Source organism: Lynx canadensis, chromosome D3 (assembly GCF_007474595.2).
Source record: "Lynx canadensis isolate LIC74 chromosome D3, mLynCan4.pri.v2, whole genome shotgun sequence".
Classification (NCBI taxonomy): domain Eukaryota; kingdom Metazoa; phylum Chordata; class Mammalia; order Carnivora; family Felidae; genus Lynx; species Lynx canadensis.
The window spans coordinates 54,586,074-54,609,323 of record NC_044314.2 but is presented as its reverse complement, the minus strand read 5'-3'; the positions used below and the strand labels follow the sequence as shown (position 1 = coordinate 54,609,323).

General features: G+C 41.0%; 1 long non-coding RNA gene across 1 annotated transcript in view; it reads left to right on the top strand.

Annotated features, from left to right (window-relative positions):
- LOC116738402 overlaps positions 1-8,540 on the top strand; it is a 296,291-nt gene extending 287,751 nt beyond the window's left edge. Inside the window, exon 3 of the long non-coding RNA XR_004344296.1 lies at positions 8,440-8,540. This is a non-coding gene — a long non-coding RNA (uncharacterized LOC116738402). The remainder of the gene's footprint in view (positions 1-8,439) is intronic.
- The last annotated feature ends 14,710 nt before the right edge of the window (positions 8,541-23,250 follow it).

Here is a 23,250-nt window from a genome sequence, read left to right as displayed (position 1 = left end):
CACCGCAGACAGACTGATAGGGAAGGGATTGGAAGAACAGAGAGGTCAGATTCATAAAGAAAATTAAAGGAAGGCTGTCTCTTACTACTACACATTTTAAAGTACATTTCTTTTTGGTGAGGTTTAGAGTTTATTTATTTATTTATTTATTTAGAGAGAGAGAGAGAGAGAGAGACAGACAGCGCAAGTGGGGAGGGGAAGAGAAAGGGAGAGAGAGAGAATCCCAAGCAGGTTCTGAGCTGCCAGTGCAGAGACTGATATGGGGCTCGAACCCACAAACTGTGAGATCATGACTTTAGCGGAAACCAAGAGTCGACACTTCACCAGCTGAGCCACCCAGGCGTCCCTCTTTTTGGTGAGCTAAAAAGAGACATGAAATAAGCCTGTATATTTCATGATACCGAGGTCTTTTCCAATTGACTGGAAAAATCTTGGTACATATGAGCATAAGTTACCTCATTTAAAAAAATCATGTGTGGTTGTTGAGAAATAGAACACAGCCCTTTCTTTTAAGAGCATTGAGTTGAAGGGCTCTCTTGGCAGAGAGTAATAGAAAGTTTTCTCCTTTAGAAGCATTGTTTCTTTCGCATTAAGGTCCTTTAGACTTAACTAAGTGTTCCTTTAAAATCTAAATATCCCTCAAACATGTCAGGTGGCTCTATTACTCACACTTTAAAGTAAATTACTTTTTTCACTGACTTTTCTCTCTTCACCAACTGAGGATTTGACCTTGAAGGCAGTGGAGTTTCAAATGGAAGATTAAAATTAAATTAAATTAGAAATTGAATTAAATCAAAGACCAAGGGACTTCTGAGGTGGATTGGCTCAAATTAGGAACTTTGGTCAGATGTCCAAGAAATCGTTTGGGAGGGAAGGGAAAGACATTAGGAGATTTGATGAGAACAGAGACGAGATTAATTTGGTTTATAATCATACTAGGGTTTTCAGAAGCAGATTTTCCATTGCCAAAAATCCTACATACGCTATTTAAACTGTAAATTGATAATGCCTGAAGCACTTGCTAAAGTCTGTGCTAGTTCATTACAATAGGGTGAATGTTGATGGCTATGGAATTAGCATGGCCCAGAGCAAACTGAAAATGCGGGGCCCTGTTCAGAAAGCAGGACAAGAGTTGTTAAATGTACTCAAGTATAAAACTGGTCCCTTTTATTTGCCATCTCTCTCTCAACTGATCATAGTGTTTGTTTGTTTTAATTTATTTAACTTTGTTTTAATTTATTTAACATAGCTCCGGATAAAGAAAAAAATCAAAGTTTAAATTACCAGGGTGCATTTTACCATCCATCTTTACAGTGCGTAATACAAACATGGGACTGTTTAACTTACATGCAGTCACCAGAATTTGTACGTCACGGATCATGCATATGTATGTTGGTCTTACCAGAACGGTGGAAACACTATACAGATCTCTACCATTTTTATTCACTTCGTGATACATGTCCCATTTACCAACACTCACTCCCTTTGGCTCACTGATGAGTAAGGAAGGACTGTAGCAAAAAGAACTATGGCTTTCCCTTTCTTTCTCTTTTTATCTCTTTGTTTTCAACATAAGCAGCCTACTAATTCAAGGGAGAAAACATAAAATAGAATAGAATAAAATAAAATAAAATAAAATAAAATAAAATAAAATAAAGGATACAACAGGATTTCTTGTTTGGGGGAGGAAAACTTTTCCCTCTGTCCGTTCTAGGTTCTTTGGCTGGTCTAATAATTAAATCAACAGAAGACAGATGAGCAGGAGAAAGACAAATTCAATTGCATGCATACAGGAGCCTGCAAAAATATGAGACTCAGAGAAGTGGCCAAACCAGCCAGCTTTTGTACCTTTTAGACAAAGAAACAATAAGTTCATGAAGAATTGACAAAAAGAAGTTTAGGCTTCAGGTAGGAAATTAGTGAAGAAACAACAGGGTTTGTTGTTAACAGCCTTCTCGTCCCTGGATTCCCTGTCTCTGCTGATAAGGATGTCTCTTTACCTCATGGTGTCATTCACATGGGACGTTTATTTCCTGCTTTCCGGGGACAGAGGAGGGTCAGAGCGTCCTTCTTGTACTGGCGTTACCCCAAGTAACTTTAATTCAAAATAATCAATATGCCAAAGTGGCGTATTTGAGGGTGACCTGCCCTGAACCTCATCACTTGTTATCCATGTTTCTTGGGACATCATTGCCTTCATGTGAAGTTCAAAGCAAATTCTGCTTCCAGTGGAAAGCAAAACTTCTTGGGACTGTCACCTTCCCCACTTAGTCACAGACAGAGCACACTTAACCTCACTCATACAGAACCTTGGTGAATGTCCGGGAATTATGGGCCCAAGAGAATTCACCATCATGCACATTACATGCAAATGAGGCAGCGAGGGATGGCTGGGGGCATGAATGTTGTGGACCCCTCCTTGCCCACACGTTCCACTTGTACCTCGCCCGCAAAAACACTGGTTCACATTTTTAAAGAATTAAGTGTGGGGCTATTCTGAACATGGGCTCCTGGGCAGTTGCCCAAGTTGCACACGCATGCATCCAGCCCTGCCTCGAAGTTTTCTATACCCAAAGGATGAATCAATTAGCAATGTGATCTGCAAAAGAAGGGGAAAGTAACTAGTCCTCTTACTTTTTATGTGCTCGAACACTGTCTCAGACCTAGGGTGGGTCGAAATAAGTGCAGACCTTGTTCCAAAATCGATTCTTACGTCATCTTCTGCAGGAGTGAGGGGCCCAGGAGGCAGATAGATAGTTTAACTTTGTCTTCAAACAAGTGCACTGTTTTATGGACTATAAGCTTTCAGGAAAATGCTTGAGATAAGATGTGAGACCTCACGGACACGGTGCTACTGATTAGCGGTAACTGAGTGAAGAAAAGAAGAAAAAAAAAAAAAACTGAAGAGAAGCTGCGTGGAAAGACGGCTATACTGAGAGTTAGGGGCCTAGGGTCTGGTCCTGGCCTTGCTGTACCGGCTAGCTGGGGCCTCAGGCATGCCACATCACCTCCCGAGTCCTCAGTAGCCTCATCTATAAAAAGAGGGTTCCAACTGGGAGGGTTTCTAAGTTAAAATTGGTTCAATGGAAGACATGGAACATTTACAAATTAAGAAACCCATTTCAAAGATACACTTTTATACTTGAGAGAATTCATTCCAGAATTTCCAGTGGTCCCCAGATGTGCCTTCAGGCAAATGTGCTTCCTCAGACTAGGACCCACAGTTGGAGTAATCACCTTTCCTACACTTCTGCATTTTCTTGATTCTGAAAGACTGCTAATCACTGCCAAAAATCCAGGGAGGTTTGAGAGATATTGAGGGACTTACAGATCGACGGCTCATTTCAGTCCTGTTTTCATTTTTCCCTTAGATCTTCTCAGCTCATGCCCGAATCAAAAGTTACCTCACCACCTGAAAGTTCTACTTCATGACTTATTGAGTACTATTGTTAATATTTTATCAGAAGATTATTTTTTGCAGGATTTTTCAAAGGGCTGCCAAAGTATAAAATAGGATTTTTTTTATTATGTCTTGTGGAAAATTGATTTTTTTTTCACAGAAAACAATAGACTCCCTCTTCTAGTCAATAGAGAATGAAATATTTGGAAGTAAAGGTGGGAGACAGAAGGGAATTCCAATACGTTGAGTTTGAATTCTCAGATACTGTGCTGTGCATATATGATGTTGTCTGACCCCCTTCATAATCACTTTGGTAGGTAACAATAAGAATATCAGCAGTCACATATGCTAGGCTAGAAAGTCTTCTGGAAGGTTTTAATGCAAGCTCCAGCCACACTTCTCTCCCATATTCCAGTATTGCATATCCAACTGCCTACTTGGCAAGCCCACTGGGCACTGACCTCTCAAAATCAGTATGGCCAAAGGAAGCTCATCCTCTTTCCCCCCAATCTTCTGTAGCCACAGCCTTTTGCCTCTCAAGTAATGGTGAGTGTACTCTTCTGATCACTTAGGCTAGAAACCTTGGGGCCATCCTTGTCTCCCTCTTGGTTTACCCCCTCCGTGTGATACATCAGGAGATCCTCTTGCTCACCCAGCATGACTGACCACTGACCACTCCTCACCAGCTCTACCTGAGTTTGAGCCAACATGGCATCTCTCTACAAGCTTTCCTTCTGCCTCTATCTTGACCCCCGCTGTGGTCTGTTCCCAACCGGCAGCCAGGGTGAGCCTGCTGAAACATAAGTGATGTCAATTCTAAGCACGAACTCCCACAGCAGCCCCCATTTCATGCACAGAGTGAGAGCCAAAAAGCCTCGAGCTGCCCTTGATCCATCCCTCCATCCACCTCTCCGCAGCGCGTCCCGCTTAACTCCACATTCTTCGGCTGCTCTCCACTTTGGCCTTTCACTCCGTCCCCGCTGACCTCCTGACAATTTCAAGAACAACTGAGCATGCCCCCACCTTCTGGCCTTAGCCTTGGTGGTTCCTTGCGCCTGGAACACCTTTCTCTTGCACATGACTCACTCCCTCACATCGTTCAAGCGTTCGGTCACGTCGCACTTGCTCAGTGAGGTGCCCTCACCTCCCAGTAGCCCCCGACCCTTGTCCTCCTGATCCTCCTTAATTTAGTCCATCTTTCTTATGTCAGCATCATGATTCACTTCTAAAATACTCTATCCCTTCACCATGGGGACTATTGGGTTGTTTTTTCCCATCCGCTCCCTTTCCCTAAAATGAAATGGTCATTATTCCAAGCACCTCCCATAGTGCCTGGCATACGGTAAGTGCTCAATAAATCTTTGGGAAATGGATGCGTTATGAGTAAATGAGTGAAGGCGCAAATGCTCTCCTTTATTCCTTGCACTAACCTGACTAAGGTAGGTTTCCTTGCCTCCATTTTCAGCGAGGAAATGGAAACTCAAGAAGGCTAGGTATCTTTCACAACGCAGAAGTCTTCTACGAGGCAAAGCTGAGATTAAGAGAGAGCTCTCTCCTCTGGACCTTTCCCCTTTATCACACCGTAAAACGTGTACTTGATGAAAATATCAGCATTCCATAAAATGCCATACATTCATAGCCTCTATCCCCCTTTCTCCACACTCCCAGCCAATATTTTTTTTAAATGAACCTCTTAAAATGATGTAACGAAAGTAACTGGCTTATACAGTAACTTACATAACATGAATGATAAGAGGTGTATTAGTCAGGACTCTAGCGGCAGAGTCAAGGAATGTAACCAACTTGACCTAGTAGGAGTCAAAAATATTAAAACTAAATAATTTTAACTATTTAAAATAGAATGGGTCATAAGGCTCTATGAGCTCATGGAAGCCACAGGAAAAAACAAAGACCGGTGAGTAGGAAGCAGGTGAGTTGGGAGAGTTCTCACTCCCTCTTCCACAAGTGTCTTTTTCACTCACCTTTTCCACCGATTACCAGTATTGGCTCCCTCTGCCCATAAGGGACGTGGTAACCACGCTGCAGCCATAACTCTTTCACCTAAATAAGACTGTAATCTCCTAGTCCCAGATGAGAAGCCCAGTCTGGGTGAGCAATGGCCATGATCAGGACTCAGGGACAAACAGCTGACAGAGGACACCTTTCAAAGTTGGGGAATGCAGAGAAAGGGATTGAGTAGACAGTCTAAAGATAGATGACTATGGGACGCCTGGGTGGCTCAGTTGGTTGAGTGTCTGACTCTTGACTTTGGCTCAGGTCACCATCTCATGGTTCGTGAGGTCGAGCTCCACATCAGGTGGAGCCTGCTCTATCTCCCTCTCTCTCTCTCTGTCCCTCTCCCACAAGTTCTCTCACTCTCTCTCTCAAGAAATAATTTTTTTTAGTTTATTCTGAGAGAGAGAGAGAGGGAGAGGTAGAGAGAGAACCCCAAGCAGGCTCCATGCTGTCAGCATGGGGCCCGAGGTAAGGCTCGATTCCACAAACCGTGAGATCATAACTTGTGCTGAAATGAAGAGGTGCTCAAGTGACCGAGCCACCCAGTCATCCCAAATAAACGTCAAAAGTAGATGACTGTAGGAGTGCCTGGATGGCTCAGTCTACTGAGCGTCCATCTTGGACTCAGGTCATGATCTCAGGTTTGTGTGTTTGAGCCCCTCATCAGGCTTACTGCTGTCACCACAGAGCCCACTTGGATTTTCTGTCCCCTTCTCTCTCTGCCCCTCCTCTGCTCATGGTCTCTCTCATAAATAGGCATTAAAAAAAGTAGATGACTGTAGAACTCAGTGGCACAGTGGAAAGCACACTACTGAATCAAACAGCTTAAGTTCAAATTCCCACTTTGGTTTTTTGTTGATTTGTTTCTTTGTTTGACTTTACTTTTGCTCATTCTTAGATGTAGGGACTCAATATTGGTTACTTGGTGATAAGAAAGAACAAGAAAGAATAAAAGAAGAACCCTTGGAGTAAAGGAAAACAACAAATGAAAAAGAAAAACAAAAGTACCAGCAAATCCAGAATTCTGAATTCTAACTTCACCTCTGTTACCAAGGAGTAAATGCCTTGGGCAAGTCATTCCCTGGCCTCAGTTTTCTTGTCTGTATAATAAGGAGATTAGGCAAGAAAGAATCAGTAGGTTTCCAAAACGTGCATGATCACGAGAAAGAACTGGGCTCCCAGCTCAAAATGCAAATGCCCTGAATCTACTCGTGAATAGTCTGATTTAATAGATCTTGCATGACCTTCTGTAATTTGTATTTTTCTGCAGCTTTCCAGATGATTGTGATGTTCAACCATTCTTGGGAACCACTAGACTAGATGGCATTTGAGACACAGCCCAATGTTTGCAATATGTGTTGACATTAATATTATCTAACTTAGAAAAGATTCCAGTTGCGATAAAACTGATTTCTTATTGTATATCTGGGTATGTTTTTAAGAAATTGCATAATCTTTTCCTGTCGTTTCTGTAGAAAATTAAGAATATCTAGTACAAAACAGATTCGCAGTAAATAACACAAATGAATAAAATGGTCAGTTCTTTGTTTTAATATTAACTTTTTTTTTATCTCTTTGAGTAATCTACTTGTCATACAGGTAGGGAAAAATTTCAGAGTTCATTTGGTTTACTGGAATATTAAAAATACTTAGGATAATCCTATATAAACCACAACTCATAATTATACCTGAAAGCTACTGATAATAGAATATCATTTTTGTCTTTTATAACATGGATAAATGAAATACATATATAAATATAATGTTCCCAACATGTATTATGTGCTATGAAAATACACGATACTGTTGTGCTATTGTAGTTCTTGCATTTTACCACCCATAGCATCTTATTCTTAACCTCTCAACTTTGCCACTTTCAAAATAGTGCTCAGATAAGTTCTGCAGGGAATTGTGTTAGCCCTGATCTTTTTGAATGCCAAGTGTTCTTTTTGGAAACAAGTAGTGTTACGGGTTTCTAAAGGGGTTGAACTTCAAGGCAGGGATTCTGGAATGTCATTCTGCCTTTGTGCCTATTAGCTGAATAAAATTGGGCAAAATACGTCACCTTTTCTGGCCTCCAATTCCTCTTCTGTGAAATGAATTCCATATTCATTCAGGCACTGTAATTCCTATAAATAATTAGAAAGTAAAAAAAAAAAATACTCACACCAGTGTTCTTTAATTCTGAATGTCACTGTATCTCTGCTTCATACTTAGATTTGTTATTTTTCTTGTTCCCTATGGAGACTCTTTTAATATGCTACCTAGGGCCACGAATTATATTCCTTAAACAGAATTCTGTTGATATCTACACTTTGCAACACCAGATCATTTTTGTGGGTGACACCAGTCCATTTCTATGTGAACTTTCAAAGAAGAAAAATCACAGCTCGGGCTAAAGCATGTGATGGGATTGGAAAAGTTACCTCTCCCATAACTGTGGGCCTAGTTACAATTCCGTTTTGTCACTTGCTTCAGAAAGCGTCAATAACGAGGGGTAACAGTTTGGTTTGAGCATCGGCGGCAAGCCTGTAGTCATGCGCCTGGGAAGATGATGCTGTGATTTGTGTCTTCCTGCGAGGTCAGAAGACCCACCCTGTGAAGACTGATACTTTTTAGCCCTTTATTTACAGCTGCTTCGTTGCAGTGATGATAAAACAAATAATGCACAGGCAATGCATAGCCTTGTATGTATCGTGTATCTTACAAAATCAAAAGATTAATGCATGCATTTTATTGCTTTTTACAGAAAAAAATGTTAATAGACAAGTAGATTGCAGACTCTCAAACCTATTTATCGTGGCGATATTTACTTATTTGTTTATTTTTCTGGTGGATGTTCTGGAAAGCACAAAAATACGAAGCATAACATCATGCAAAAACATGGTCATGTAAATTTTCTAGAGAACTCTCTTCTCACATGATGGAACTTAATGCTTGTCAGAGTACTTCTTAAGAGATCTTCAGTATCTTTGTTTCAGACTAGCTATTGCATCTAATTGTTGTGTTTCGCTATGTTTCAGAACAGCTGAGCATTACCTACCACGAATAACATCAAGGTAAAAACTGCAAAGTTTGGATCTTTTCCTGCCTTAGAAGCAAGAAAAATGGAAAACTGATCGTCAAAGGTAAAAGCGTGTCCTTTCTCCTTATGTAACATAAGCCTACAGCTTCTTTTCCAGCTGTCTTACATAAACAATTCCCTTTATTTTGATAATATGGGATTTTTGACTTTAAATATTTCTGGCCTGTAACTCCAGACGTATTAAGAGGCTGCTGAGTTTGGGCTGTGATTTTTAAGTCCCTTGTTGATTGTACAGAATCTGGACAAGATGCATTTCATATGTTTAATCTTCATTCCTGCTGTTAATCTAGAAAGGCAGATGAGGCAAATGTCATTTTCCCGACCGTGGACCAATATACTGTACTTTAGGCCAAGCAGGGAATGGTGAAGGTAGATGGCACAGTATCAGCTTTTAATTTGTCTTAGGGTGTTGTACAGGTTGGGACTTATCAGTACAAGGTGTTCAACGTGATCTACGTGCTCTAAGAAACACACTGGAAGCATTCGAGGCAAGGCTATGATCTCCACTCTCTTTCTGCCATTACGGAGTCTTGAGAAGGGAAAGAAGAAAGGCCTTAATGATTTACAAATCTGAAATACCACATACATGGCATCTGATCTGAAGGGGCTTAATATTGCTGAAAGTATTAATAAGCTGTCATCTCTCGGGGGTTGCCTGCTTGAGACAACGATTTGGGTGTGGTGATTAAATGGGGAGCTCATCCCAAGGATGGGAGTTAGAGATCAGGGATCGTCAATTGGGGAAGAAGCAAAGGCCAGAATAAGGAGGGAGCAGACAAGTCCTCCCTGTGGACTGCAGGAGCGTGCTTCCCTGGGACCTATGGGCGTGCATGAGACCTCCCAGAATTTCTGCCTGGAGCAGGAGGTTTATTCACTGCCTTCCCCCATTGGTTGTGGATTGCTCCCAGAGGCATTGATTTTTTTCCCTTCAGTGTGGGGCTGTGCTGGCACTACGTGGGGCTGGAAGACACTCAGTGGCCACTTGAGGTAGGCATTTTAAAGGTGAGGAGAACCCAGGTTGGCGTAAAACCATCTGTCTGTGCAGCCGGGGCTGAAATCAGAGATGGACCAAAGGCCATGACGTGGGGAACCAGAAGCATCTATTATGCTTCCTTTGACTTTATGTTAAGTCATAAAGTAAATCAGTTTCCTTCTAAATGAACTACATCCAGGAAGAAAATATTTTGTGCTGTAAAGACATTGAAAAGTTATATCCAAGTGTCATGGAACCAGAGTGAACTCTGTTTCGGAACTAACTTCTTCATCAATAAATTGTCTGTGTTCAGAGGGAGAGGTATATCTTGGTCCACAGGTACATTGGAGACCTTCCATAACAAGATTTGAAGTATGACCCAAATGTTGTAATAGTTCAAGATAATAGCATTTCATTATCTCCGCACTTAATATTCACTGTAGATAGTGTTATGTACAAGAAGGTGTCTGGATACACAAAAATACAATTAATGTCTTCCCTGTTTGGAAACAACCTGGTTAGCAGTGTCATCATTTGTGCAGAAAGTGTGACTTAAATTATGGATGTCGGAGCATAATGTTACAAAGATAGTCAGCGGGTAGGGGCGCCTGGGTGCCTCAGTCGGTTGAGCGTCCGACTTCGGCTCAGGTCATGATCTCGCGGTCCGTGAGCTCGAGCCCCGCATCGGGCTCTGTGCTGATGGCTCAGAGCCTGGAGCCTGCTTCGGATTCTGTGTCTCCCTCTCTCTGTGCCCCTCCCCCGCTCATGTTGTGTCCCTCCCTCCCCCTCTCTCTCTCTCTGTCAAAAATAAACAAAAAACAATTTTACAAAGATAGCCAGCTGGCGATACAGATTTAACACATTAAAGTGAATCCGAATTCTCGGCAGATTTAAGTAAAGTCAGGTGAAGGCTCTGGTTGTGTTGTGACCTAGTAGATCCTATGTTCAGAGGAGGAGTGTAGTTGGTGAAATCTCTAAGGAGTTACACAAATAAACAGCAACAAACATGTAAATTGATGTGCATTAGCATGCAGATTCCTAATGAAGGAAATGAAATATGGGGAAAGAGGGGAAGGAACGGCAGAGAGACTTAGGGCAGGGGAACCGAGGAAGTAGTGGCAGATGGCAAGGCAGAAATATGAAAGGATAGACAGACTCAGTCTATGGGATGAAGAGAACCCTGTGGCATTGGAGAGAGATCTCTTAGAAAGACCCATATCCTGAGCCCGAGAAGGCAAGCTGAGTGAATGGATACCAGGTAACTTTTGAGGCTGACAAATGCGTGAATCATCAAAGATTAAGTTGCTTGGTCTTCTCATCTGAACAAGGCAGTCACCTCTCCATGGTCTCATTGGGCTCTAAAATCTTCCTAAATAAAAACTCCGATCATGTTTGTGCTTTGCTCAGAAAATACTACCTGGTTTACCGATCCATGATCGTCCAAACTTCTTACCAAACACGTAAAACCTGCCATTCTGAGTTTTCACACTGGCTTCTCATTCCTTGGCTTCCCTTACCAGTGGTCTAGACCATTGTCTAATATTGCAAATTCTGTAATTTATCAAGTCTTACGAGTGGGTGTAATGTATTTGGGCTCTCAAAGATAGATTGGTCTGGGATAAGGCCCAAGAGTTTGCATTTCTAACAGGTTCCCAGGTGATGCTGCTGGTCCAGAGGGCTCACTTTGTGCACCATTCTGTAAAACAAACAATCCGGGCTGGCACTGCAATTCAATTACACTGCAATTCAATACATCGTAGTTTGAGTCAAAGACTGATTGCAGTAAAAGGGCTCACTTGCCAACTTCGCCAATGTGGGAAGGGGTACTAGTTTAAGAACAGACTGAGTCTTCTAGTCAAATATCATCTTAATGTCATACAGTTCCCAAGAGTAAGCTTTGCGATATATTGTCAGTTCCCCTTCTATGTTATAGACTTTGTAGACCTGTAAATATTTGATGGATGGGAGGATGGGTGGGTAGTTGGATGGGTGAGTGGATGGGTCGGTGGGTGGATGGATGGATGGGTGGATGAGTGGGTAGATGGATGGATGGGTGGATGGATGGATGGATGAAAAGGACAGATGGGTAGGCTTGGCAGCCAAGAGTTAGTTTCAACAAGAAACTTAATCCCTTGCAAAGAAATAGCTCTGGCATATGCCATTAGGGAGAGACTAATTTCCCTCACATGAAAACCTTCTTATTGTATAAGACCATACTCAGTATATAAGATATTTAAGTAGGTGGAATAACTCTATATATTCAGAACCCAAGTGTTTGGCATCAGTCGTATTGTGCCCTTAATAAGCAGAGTCTTCCACAAAAGACTTTTTTTTGCTATTGGACTGAGTAAAACGGGGCAAATGTCATTTATATCAGGGAAGAGTGTACATTTTACTTTGTAAAAGATCACTGGGTATGTGAAACCAGGAAATCACATCTTTTTAATACATTTCTTTGCAAATGTCTCTTCCTTGAGTTTAAATTTTGCAGCTGCAGCATAATTTGAGTGTTGATTCACATGTAGGACAATTGTGCTTTCTGGGTTTTGCTTTCGTGCATTCAAATGTGTTCATGTATTCATGTTGCACATTTTCTCTCTGCATCTTTTATCTGCATACATCATCCCATGATTGGCTTGGTAAATTTATCCTACTTTTCTTGCTAAAATAACTGTTCCTGCTGTCTGTTTTCTGCCTACTCTTTAATTTATTCCAGAAATTGGGCTCGGTGCCTACTTTTAGAGCGCAGTGTGAAATGTATTCTGTATGTTTTTAAATCAAGTTCCCATATATTTTTTTTCTTCTTATGTGTCCGATACTGATGTCAGCTTTGAAATGCACCCTTGAAAAAGCCTACTAGGATTACGTATTAGCATAAATAAGAACAATAGATGATGACATGAATCTTGAAAATGTATTTTTGAAGGTTTATTTCGTAATTTACTTTAAGAGTAGAAAATTCAAAATTTAGGGCATGGCATGCCTAATGTTAAGCTTAAAGGCAAAGTCATAGTTTCAACTTTGCTCTTACTTTGCTGTATGTCCTTGGCTGAGTCCTTGGACCTCAATTGTACTTCCATTATAAAAAGAAAGATTTAGGATCACCGTCCCTGGGATTCATTCCAGTGTTTGATCTTGCGATGTCAGGATGCAGATCGTATGAAACGCTGCTTGAAGTCAGGCACGAAAGTACAAATGAGTCAGTCAGTCAACTAATGGCACATATTTGAGAGTGAAGTTGAAGGAGCAGGGTTTTGGATACAGAACGACCTGACTTCAAAACCTAATAACTCTCGCCTTTGTTAGCAAGATGAGCTCTGCGTGCCTTTGCATTTTCATCTGTGAAATGGAGGCAGTTAGTAGTACCTGCAAAGTTGCTTTCAAGATTAGACATAATCAAAAAAATATCTAGCACTTGTATGCGGAACACGCATCCATCTAAAGATCTGTACAGGTCTCTAAGCTGGCCAGAGCCCAAACAATGGTTTCAGAGGTTAGTGAAAGATTACATTCTTCTTCTCCAATGTAACTCTGCCAGGCTAAGAAATTTTTATTTGTGACTCTGAAAAATGAACAGTTTAGAAAATGTATCCATAGTTTAGTCAACTGAGACTGGCAATACTAATGGGAAAATTCAACAAATTTTTTGTGTGTGTCTAGACGGGGTACCTGGTTCTATACATTGCCAATGATTACACACAGTGAGCAAGCCCCTTGTTATCAAGTGCAACCCCTTCAGGGTCAAAGCATGAACTTTGTACAAGCTGGATTCTGACTCTTGTCTTGTTATCTGGCCACACTTTGGGCAGAAATTAAAATAAAGATCCTTCAAGGATACAGGTGTGCTGTTTCAAAGAGGCACAGGCACCCCAATGTTTACAGCAGCACTATCAACAATAGCCAAAGTATGGAAAGAGCCCAAATGTCCGTCGATGGATGAATGGATAAAGAAGGTGTGGTATGTATATACAATGGAGTATTACTCGGCAATCAAAAAGAATGAAATCTTGCCATTTGCAACAACATGGATGGAATAGACTGTTTTATGCTAAGTGAAATTAGTCAGAGAAAGACAAATATCATATGACTTGACTCATGTGGAATTAAAGATACAAAACAGATGAATATAAGGGAAGGGAAACAAAACTAGTATAAAATTAGGGAGCGGGAGAAAACATAACAGACTCTTAAATATAGAGAACAAACTGAGGGTTGCTGGAGGGGTTGTGGGTGGAGGAATGAGCTAAGTGGGCAAGGGTCATTAAGGGGGTCACTTGTTGGGATGAGCACTGGGTGTTATATGTAGGGAATGACTCACCAGATTCTACTCCTGAAATCAGTATTACACTATATGCTAATTAACTTGGATGCAAATTTAAAAAATTAATTAAAAAAAAAGATTGGCTGCCAAATTGCCCAGCCCCAATACTCGTACGTTTTTAATATCATGCAGAATTTAAATTCAAGAACTATGAAAAAACAATAAAGATCCTTCAAGACCTAGGTTTAGCCTGAATAAATGTTCGTCCACTCTTGATTTATATCTGACTCCAGCAAGTTAAAAGGTATTCCCTTTTTGTATTTTTCTTTCTTATCCTGTATAGAAGAATTTTGATAGCCTATTTGTCTGATGCAGCCTTTTACCCAGAGGCAAAAGAAATCAAATTTTGGTCAATAGATGATTAATTCACTATAGGATTCATGCAAATAATAAATACTTTTTGGTTCTTTTTAAAGTGTTTTTGAGGTTGAATTGTCATTTGGATATTGATGAACCTTAGTGCTTTCTCAGGAGCAATTCAGATCTGCCTACTTAATAGGAGTAGATCAATAAAGTTTTGGTAGAATATTTCATCAATCTTAGCAGAAGACCTAAGCCTATTGTTTTTTTTTCCCTCTATTTCAATATTCTGTAATTTCCATGCAAGCCAATACATTTTGAGATAAATCTTACTTTTTACTTTTGTATTCTTTTCATGTCGGAAATAATTGAGGAGCTATGAACTCCTGGTGCTGTTTGAGTATTTTTGATTATTTCAGACATCTGTAAGATAACGAAAATCAAATTGTGGACTGTTGTGTTTACTTGCCATGTCTTAGAGACATATCACAGTCAAGATGAAAGTCATCATACTGATGGGGCTGTTTCAAGCCCTGGGAGAGAGGGAGGGGGGGAGAGGGGGAGAGGAGGAGAGGAGGAGAGGGGGAGAGGGGGAGAGAAAGACACACACAGTGGTCAACAGCAGTGGTTGTGATGGTGGTGATACTCTGCTCCTTACACAGTAGCGTCATTATGTTTGGCTATAGCTAGTTATTTAATATCTTTTATGTATTTAATATTAATATGCAAATGTATGGTATTGTTAATAATTACTATAATTTATTTCTGTATAGACCGATGATTACTGAAGGCACTTTTAATGAAAGGATCTATTAAGTACTCTATGAAAGAAACCTAAATACACTTTGCTGTATGATAGAATGACTTCTTTATAAGTAGAGTGGAACGGAGTTTACCACAATTCACGTATTTTAGCATGTGTTGACACTGTAAGAAAACCCAAAGGCAATATTTACTATGCAGTAAAATGATACAGCCTGACAAGAATTACTTGAAAAGAAAAAGAAAAAAAGAGGGAAGGCATGTTGGCTGAGCTTACTTGATTCTTGTTCTGTTAACATCATGCGCTACAAATTTTCACCTTCAGTATCTGATTTATTTAATAGCTAAGTTTAGGGAAAAGATAATGCCATTTGAAACAACACTGAGATACTTTTATCCTCCTATACAATCTGGGGATTGTAACTCAAATAAGGTACATTTGAGGGTACCCTTGGTATTTCTTTGTGATTAGAAACGTAATAGCGAACATATATTCAGTACTTGGGTATGTGCCAGTGGAGGGGAGGCATAATTTTATCTCCTCCCTCTGAGGGTCTTCCACTGGGTCTGAGAATTAAATCGACACAAAATGGACTAACAAGAGAAAAGCACTCAAATTTACTTAATGTCAGTTCAATGTGACCGGGAGCCTTCATAAGGAAATGAAGAGCCAAAGGAGGGGCAGGACCTCAATGCCTTCACGGTGGGCTGAACAAAGAGAGGCAATTGTGGAAACACAACTAGACCACACAGGGAGGTAAGAGGAAGGGAAGAGGTACTTTAACAAGGTCTGTTGGTACGGAATTCTGTCTGCCCCGACTCCCTGCTTTGGTGATAAGAATGTTTCTGCTGGTACAGGAAGGACATCTTTCACTCGGGAGTTGGATCTCGTGCGTTTGGGAAGCAGAGAGGAGGCCAGAATGCAGAATGTTCTTCTTGTACCTGGTTTTCCAAGTGCCTTTGGCTCAAAGTGATCCTCATGCCGAGGAGGCATGTTTAAGAGCGGCATATCCTGGTCCCTTCCCCAGGCATTGTCTTAAGCACCTTACCTGAGTCACCTCACTTAATCCTTACTACAACCCTCTGAGAAAATTGCATACAACCATAGGAAGGATTCGACAAATCCAGCACCATAGTAACTGATTTCAGGCTGTTTTTCTCAATGATAGACAAAGCTCACGGAAGATTCACTGAAGAGGGTGTGGTGTTCCCACATCCTGTCTATCATGTAGAGGATAGGAACACCACACGACGTCCCATTTCGTGGTCATATACAGGCTTCTTCATTTAACAGCTGCAGAATACCAGGTCTTCTCATCTGAATGTATCACATTTTAAAATCATGTACTAGGCCATCAAGCAAGTCTAAAATGTACTCTCCATTTCACAGATGAAGAAACTGAGATCTGGAGAAACTAAACCACCCAGCAGAGAACACGGAGCCAGTTTGCAGCCGTGCAGGGCACAGACCCAGCCTGCCGTCCGAGCCACTCAACGTGTAGCATTCTCTGTCCATGTTGGTTGTCATGTAGGTGGAAGGCAAGGAGCTGGTCTTCAGGAGATAATTTAGTGTATCAGGAGAAGAGAGGCAGAGAGTAAACCCAATTCATTATGCAATGTTTGGAAGTAAGGATGTTGTCAATTTGAGATTAACCAATTAGAGCTTTATGCCACCCGTGAAGCTAGACTCACAAGAAAACAATCCAAACCGTACGTTAAAAGTGGACTCAGACAGTTGCATGATGTTCAAATAGCAAAAGCGAAGCACAAATGACACACTTTGAGCTACTATCTGAAATTAATTTTTTCATGGCTCGGACCTGAATTACTGATCAGGCTTAGGGCCCGTGTGTTAAATGCGAGGACATGCACCGGTGTCCTCATGGTCCCATCAAACCTATTGCAAACTCATTTCATTACCCCGCCCCCTTCTCTGCAGGGCACACATTTCAAAACCCTCGGTGGATGCACGAACCACAGATGGTACCGAATCCTGCATACGCTGGTTTTTTGTCCTAAACATACACACCTATGATAGAGTTTCATTTATAAATTAGGCACAGTAAGAGATGAACAACAATAGCTAATAATAAAATAGAGCAACCATAACATCGGTTATGTGAATGTGTCTCTCTCTGTCAAAATACCTTACTGTACTGTACTCACCCCTCTTCTCATGATGCTGGGAGATGATGCAATGCCTACATGATGAGATGAAGTGAGGTGACTGACCGTAGGCGTTGGGGCATAGCATTAGGCTACTATTGACCTTCTGACAGGAGGGCGGAAGGAGGATCATCTGCTTCTAGACCACAGTTGACCATGGGTAACTGAAACCAGGGAAAGCGAAACTGTGGATAAAGGGGACTCCTATATTTCCCAAACTGAACTCATACGCCCCCTCCCAGCTGCTCCTCCCTCCCCTGCTGTTCTCCATCCCCATCTATGTCGCCACTACCCACACGCCCGCCCGACTGCTTAACTTAGAAACCCGGGAGTCATCTATGAAATCTCTTTGCCCCCCACCTTTGGTAAATTTCAATGAATCTGTTGAATGAAATTCATATTTCCCATCTAATATTTTAATGCCCAAGGAGTCCATAGGGTTGGGGTCAGAGAGAATGTGGAGATGAGACTTTATGCTGTTCTGATGGTTTCTAATGTGTTTTGGTTTCTGCCCACGCTATTCAGTTCTCCTGTTTGGTTTGGGTTTGGGTTTGGGGTTTTTTTGTTTTTTGGTTTTTTTTTGGTTTTGTTTGGTTTTGGTTTTGGTTTTGGTTTTGGTTTTTTTGTTGTTGTTGTTTGTCTGGGGGTTTTGGTTTTTTGGGTTTTTTTGGGTTTTTTTTGTTTTTTTTTGCATTTTCTTGTTAGTGGTGGTATTGCTGTTGAGTATAAAGTATGTTCATGGAAGATCTACAGAACAGCAGAGATCTTTTCTTCTCGCCATAAAGTATCGTATATGTTGACAAATACAGAGCATTGCCTTTGGTACACACACACTCTCAGCAATACTGCCCTCTTTAATTACACCCCCTGGGGGAAAAATCAGTTTCCTGGCAAGGCAGCTTTCCTAATCAGAGACTTCCTGGGTCTTAAGTAATAAGAAACTCAAATGTTTCAAACTAACACTTAAACTGAGGCTTAATTGGGCATGTATTTTTATCTCCTTTGGGGATCAAGAAACTCTAAATGTTACATATTTAGACAATATTTCATGAGGGACACAAGGAAGGTTTCATGCATTTTGATCCTTTCTTTATTTAAGAAAGTTACTGGTAAATAATGTATGCATTGGTAGTAAAAGCTTAAATAATTTATCTCTTTCTTGACTTTTAAATTACCGCTTTCCAGATAATTGTATTACCATGATTTTTCACTTGAATGTGTTTGTAGGTAGAGAAAATTTTGCATTGTTAGAATACCAAGGAAGAAGCCCTGGGCAGGTAAACTGGAGGTGAGTTTCAATAGGATTTCAAGGGTAAAATGAAACCTGTCCCCTCAACCAACCTTGCACCTCAGGGAGAGAGTTAACAAAAAAAGAGAAGAATTATGGACTAAACTTCAGGAAAGCCCTTCATAAATTTAATGGGCAGGAGAGCAAGGAGGAATTAGCTAGGACGTTCAAAGAAAACCAGAGCTGAGCAACAGTTAAATGGTAAAAAACAGATTTGATTCAGGACTGTTGCAATAGGAACAAGAGACCCCATTAGAGAACGAGGTTTAATTCCAATGACACCACAGATGGGTAGGGATTTCTAGACCAAATGTGGAGCAGGGGTCAGAGGATGAAAATGACTAAGGGGAAATTTCAGGCATTAGAGAGGATTCTGGTTAGTTAGACCTGACACGACTCTTGGTAAAGTCCGGCCACGGTGATCAATATCAAGACGGGAGAGTGAAAAATTTGATCAGATACTGAGGGGGTGACCAGTGACGGAGGGTGGAAGGTTCTCCCTAAGTTGATTTAAAGATTCTTGCTACAACTAGGCAACGCAAGCCTGACAAGGACAGACACTGAGCCTGAGGTGGAGACCCAGAGGAGCCTCAGAAGTGTCAGACCATCCTTGTCAGAAGGATGCATACACAGCCAGGACAGAGATGGCTTTTATCATGAAGGCTGAAAAGAAAGTTCCAGGATTCAGACTAGCACATTTAATTAACAAAGTCCCATTGTAATCTTAAATCCAGCAATTCCTTTCACTTCTGGCATCTATCTGAAAAGTTTTTATGATTATAACTGGCGAAATTACAAATCGAGTCGCCCCATCTCACTTACCTGACTTCTCCATCTTTTACAAATAGAACCAACGTTATACCTCAGGGTCAAAATCTTGGTGTCACCTTTGTCATCTGCCCTCATCCCATTCCCCCGCTGCTGCAGCCCAGGTCTGGTGGGTTTTTTTTTTCCCCTGGTGCCTTCAGATCTTCCCCTTCCCGGCATCCTCTTCACCACCCTGGGTCAGGCCCTCACTGCCTCACACCCCAGTGGCTGCAGTAGCACCCCTACTAACCTGCCTGAAATACCATCTCTGGCATATTTTTAATAATTAGTGTTTGCCAAGTCCTTATGGACCAGACACGATGCTAAGTGTGCTATTTCATTTAATTCCTGTAATCAGTTTTAAGCAGTAGGTTTTATTATTCCTACTTAGCAAATGAGAAAATTAATCTCTAGAGAGTTTGCATAACTCACCTAAGGTCGCAGCAATTAAGCAGAAAATCTGACTCCAAAACCTGAGCCCTTAACCATTGTCACGAAGTACCTCGTGTGGCCATGTGTGAAAGGAAAGCGGGTGACTCCAGGAGATAGAGCAGATACAAACAGGTGAGCTGCAGACTGGGAAAGATCCCCCTGGTCTCACCCAATGGACAAAAGCTTAGTCAAGGTTTTTAAGCAGGGGATAGGGAGAAACACGTTTAGATGGTGAAAGGATTAGAGTGATTCACATTTGGGGAGTGAATCTCTGGCTGTCATGAGCCCTGGCCACATAGCACGTGCTGTCTTCTCTGCAAGGGATCTTCTTACTGACATTCTCTGCTTCACAAATGTCCTTCTAGACATCCCTCCAAGGTCACCATCCTGGAGGCGGATTGTATCTCTCTTCCATACTCTTCTAGCCTCTACCCAAAGCACCTAGACTGTCAGGAGCCTGTCATGCTGCAGACTGTTGCGCAGTGATTCACATTTGATCCTCACAATCTGCTTGAGATGTTTCCACCCCGATTTCAAAGGAAATAAGGCCAATGGATTTCATATGACTTCTCTTCCTAGGTTGTATCTGAATCATCTTTGTGTTACCAATGCTTGGTACCTAGTAAATGCTCAACAGATGGGTAAGGGGCACTTCAATTACCTTTATCTGGGTGTATATTTTATTAAAAAATATTTAAAACTCCCAGATAACAGGAATTCGCTTTCCCATGTTTTTGTGTTGCTCATAATAACCTAGCAAAGTGTTTTTGCGCAGAGCAAATAAACATACTTCATTTATTTATCCTAAAAGGTCTTCATTTTACATTTGATTTTGTATGCAACACACTTTAGAGCAGGGTTTTAAGTGAGTTCTCTTTCGCCAGAAATTAGTATAATGCCAGGTTCTCTTGGAAGGCCGTTTCTGCCTAGAATTAAATGATGTTTATATGCTAGGTAACTATTGTGCCTGGTAGAATGAAAATAGAGATGGAAGCATTACCAACTCGTGTCGAAACTTGGCTATATAACGGGCAGTATGCCATCCACCTCACGCGTAAGATGTTGTTTTCTCCTCATAATGACCAATGGAGTAGGTATTAATTGTTTTTAATGTTTATTTATCTTTGAGAGAGAGAGAGACAGTGTGAGCGGCGAAGGGGAAAAAAGAGAGGGAGGCACAGAATCCGAAGCAGGCTCCAGGCTCTGAGTTGTCAGCACAGAGCCCGATGTAGGGCTCAAGCTCACAGACCATGAGATCATGACCTGAGCTGAAGTCGGACAATTAACCGACTGTGCCACCCAGGTGCCCCAACTATTATTTTTATCCTCACTTTATCAATGAGAAGGAAGGCACAGAAAGTTAATTTCCCCACGGTCACACAGCTAGTAAGTGGCAGGCTGGAATTTGAACCCAGGAACCATGGCTCAGAGTCTATATTCATTCACTCACTTAATAAGTGTATTTATACCCTCGTATACAACAGTCTTGATTTTAGGTTCTCCTAGAGGGTCGGTGAATGTTTACTTGACTGTATGAGGTCTAGGCAAGGGTATTCACTGACTCATGTGTAAAAGAATTATTTTTTAGTGGCGGATGACTCATTTCAATGAAAAAATTATTTGCCTAAAGCATCCATTTTTAGTTTTCACATTTTACATGCTGTACCAATTCATCCTCAATTAAAATAAAGCAATTGCAAAGTGACTAGGAAATAGTCAATTATTGTTCAAGCTGCCAAGCTTCAGGAATTAGCATCCCAGAATTTGCAAAAATGTTAAGCCAGGAAAAAGAAGTCATAAAACACCATTTCAACTGCTTTTGAAACTCTGTCCGATATTAGTAATTGTATTATAATTTGAATTTTGGAATCGTAGAATTTTAGAGTTGGATGGGAACTTTGAGATCATCTCTGCCAAGTTGCTGCTTAATGCCAGAAGTGTTCACACGCATTTGAGAAAAAAGGCATTTGATAAATGTTCCTCTAACATTTGCGTAGAGTCGATGGAAGCCGTGCGTGGAATTTTTTACTCTATTATGTAACTTTGTGCCTTTGGCTATTAAAACGTTACAATATTTAGCCAATCCAGTCCAGCAGGGGCTCTTAGGACTCTTTCCTGGGTCTTTCCCGTGCCTACATCTGGCCCTTTGAGAAAAAAAAACTTGCCAACCTCTGCTCTAATGTTGCAGCTCTTTGTTTTGTTTTTAAATCTTATTATTTCCCATTTCATCCATCATGTGGAATAAAATGATTGACAGAGTGAACAACATAAACACAAAGAGCCTACGCATGGTTTGACTTTCTTTCGGTTATGTCTCATGAGTAATTGTTCTTTCTCTCTCCCTCTGCTCTTTCCACCCACTCCCCACCCCCTTCTCCCTCTCTCACACATGCACTTTATTCCTGAAGCTTATACACTGGGCACAATAATGGTCTTTCTTTTTGGTGACATTCAGTCTGGACGTCATCCGTTGCCCTAGGATACAAATGACATCATCACATGACATATTTTGAAAAAGACATAGTAATGCTGTTTATGATCATTTAAAGATAGAACTTATTGGTATCACGTGCGTATATGACTATGATGTTTTTAATAGAATTGGGTGTGCGTGGTTGATTTTTCAGCAAATCCTTTCGCATGCTGCCCCTGCCCTCTTGCTGTCCTTTCTCATGATCCCTCCCCCTGGCTACCTCTTCGTCAACCTCATCAACAAAGGCAGACAGTTTTCTTACAGGTTTTGCAAAAGGCCACCTTCTCACTACTCCTTCTGCCCACGCTCTGGTCGTTTTCCTGCTTCCAGAGTCCTCCTCGAGGTCTTTGTTAACATGTCATCTCAGAGTAGCCGCCTGACACCCTTTAATGACTACCTCAGCACCTTTTGTGTGACATTCATGACACTCATCCCAGTATGCAGTTTTCTCATGGTCTACATTTGGATTCTATGTGTCCACGTGTGTCTGCGTATGTGTGGGTGCCTGTGGGGCACTACCAGCCCTCTCTACTGGAATGTAAACTTCACAACGTCAAGGACTCAATGACACAACGTCATTGGGATTTTTACTCGATTTTGCTGATGCCATTTTTTGCATTTGCTACCAATAGATTACTTATCACTAAATAGTCATTATTCCAGGTACAGTGTACATATATCCCCTTTCTTCTTCGCTAACGGTGGTGTGGATGTATTTGTGTCAGTGATGCCTCTGGAATTTATGTATTCAGAAAATTTGGGAAATAGGAAATAGTCATCTGTCTATATAACTGAAAACCTTTTTTAGATTACATAGAACTTCAAGAACAGCCTGAAAAACCAACAGGAAGGGAAGGTATTTAATGTTTTTGTAATGAAATTGACTCAAATAATTTATGTCACAGTTTCAAGAAGGTTTGCTTATGGTAGAAAGGCAGTCAAATGACTGTGTGATTAAACTTTTCTAAGAAAATAGGGTGAGGCATCAGTTTAGCATACTCTGGACAGTGCCTACAATGTCCTGTTCAGATATGTAATAAATAGTTGAGGATAGCACCGATTATGCTGTATCACTCATTGTTGGACATAATTGTTTACCTTGCAGTTAAAACTCTTAGGAATATTACTTTACAGATTCTTGCATCATTCCTTCCTATCACTATTTCAGAAAGAGGAGATTATTTGCCTTAAGAATCACACCTGTTGATGGAATTGCTCTAGACTGAG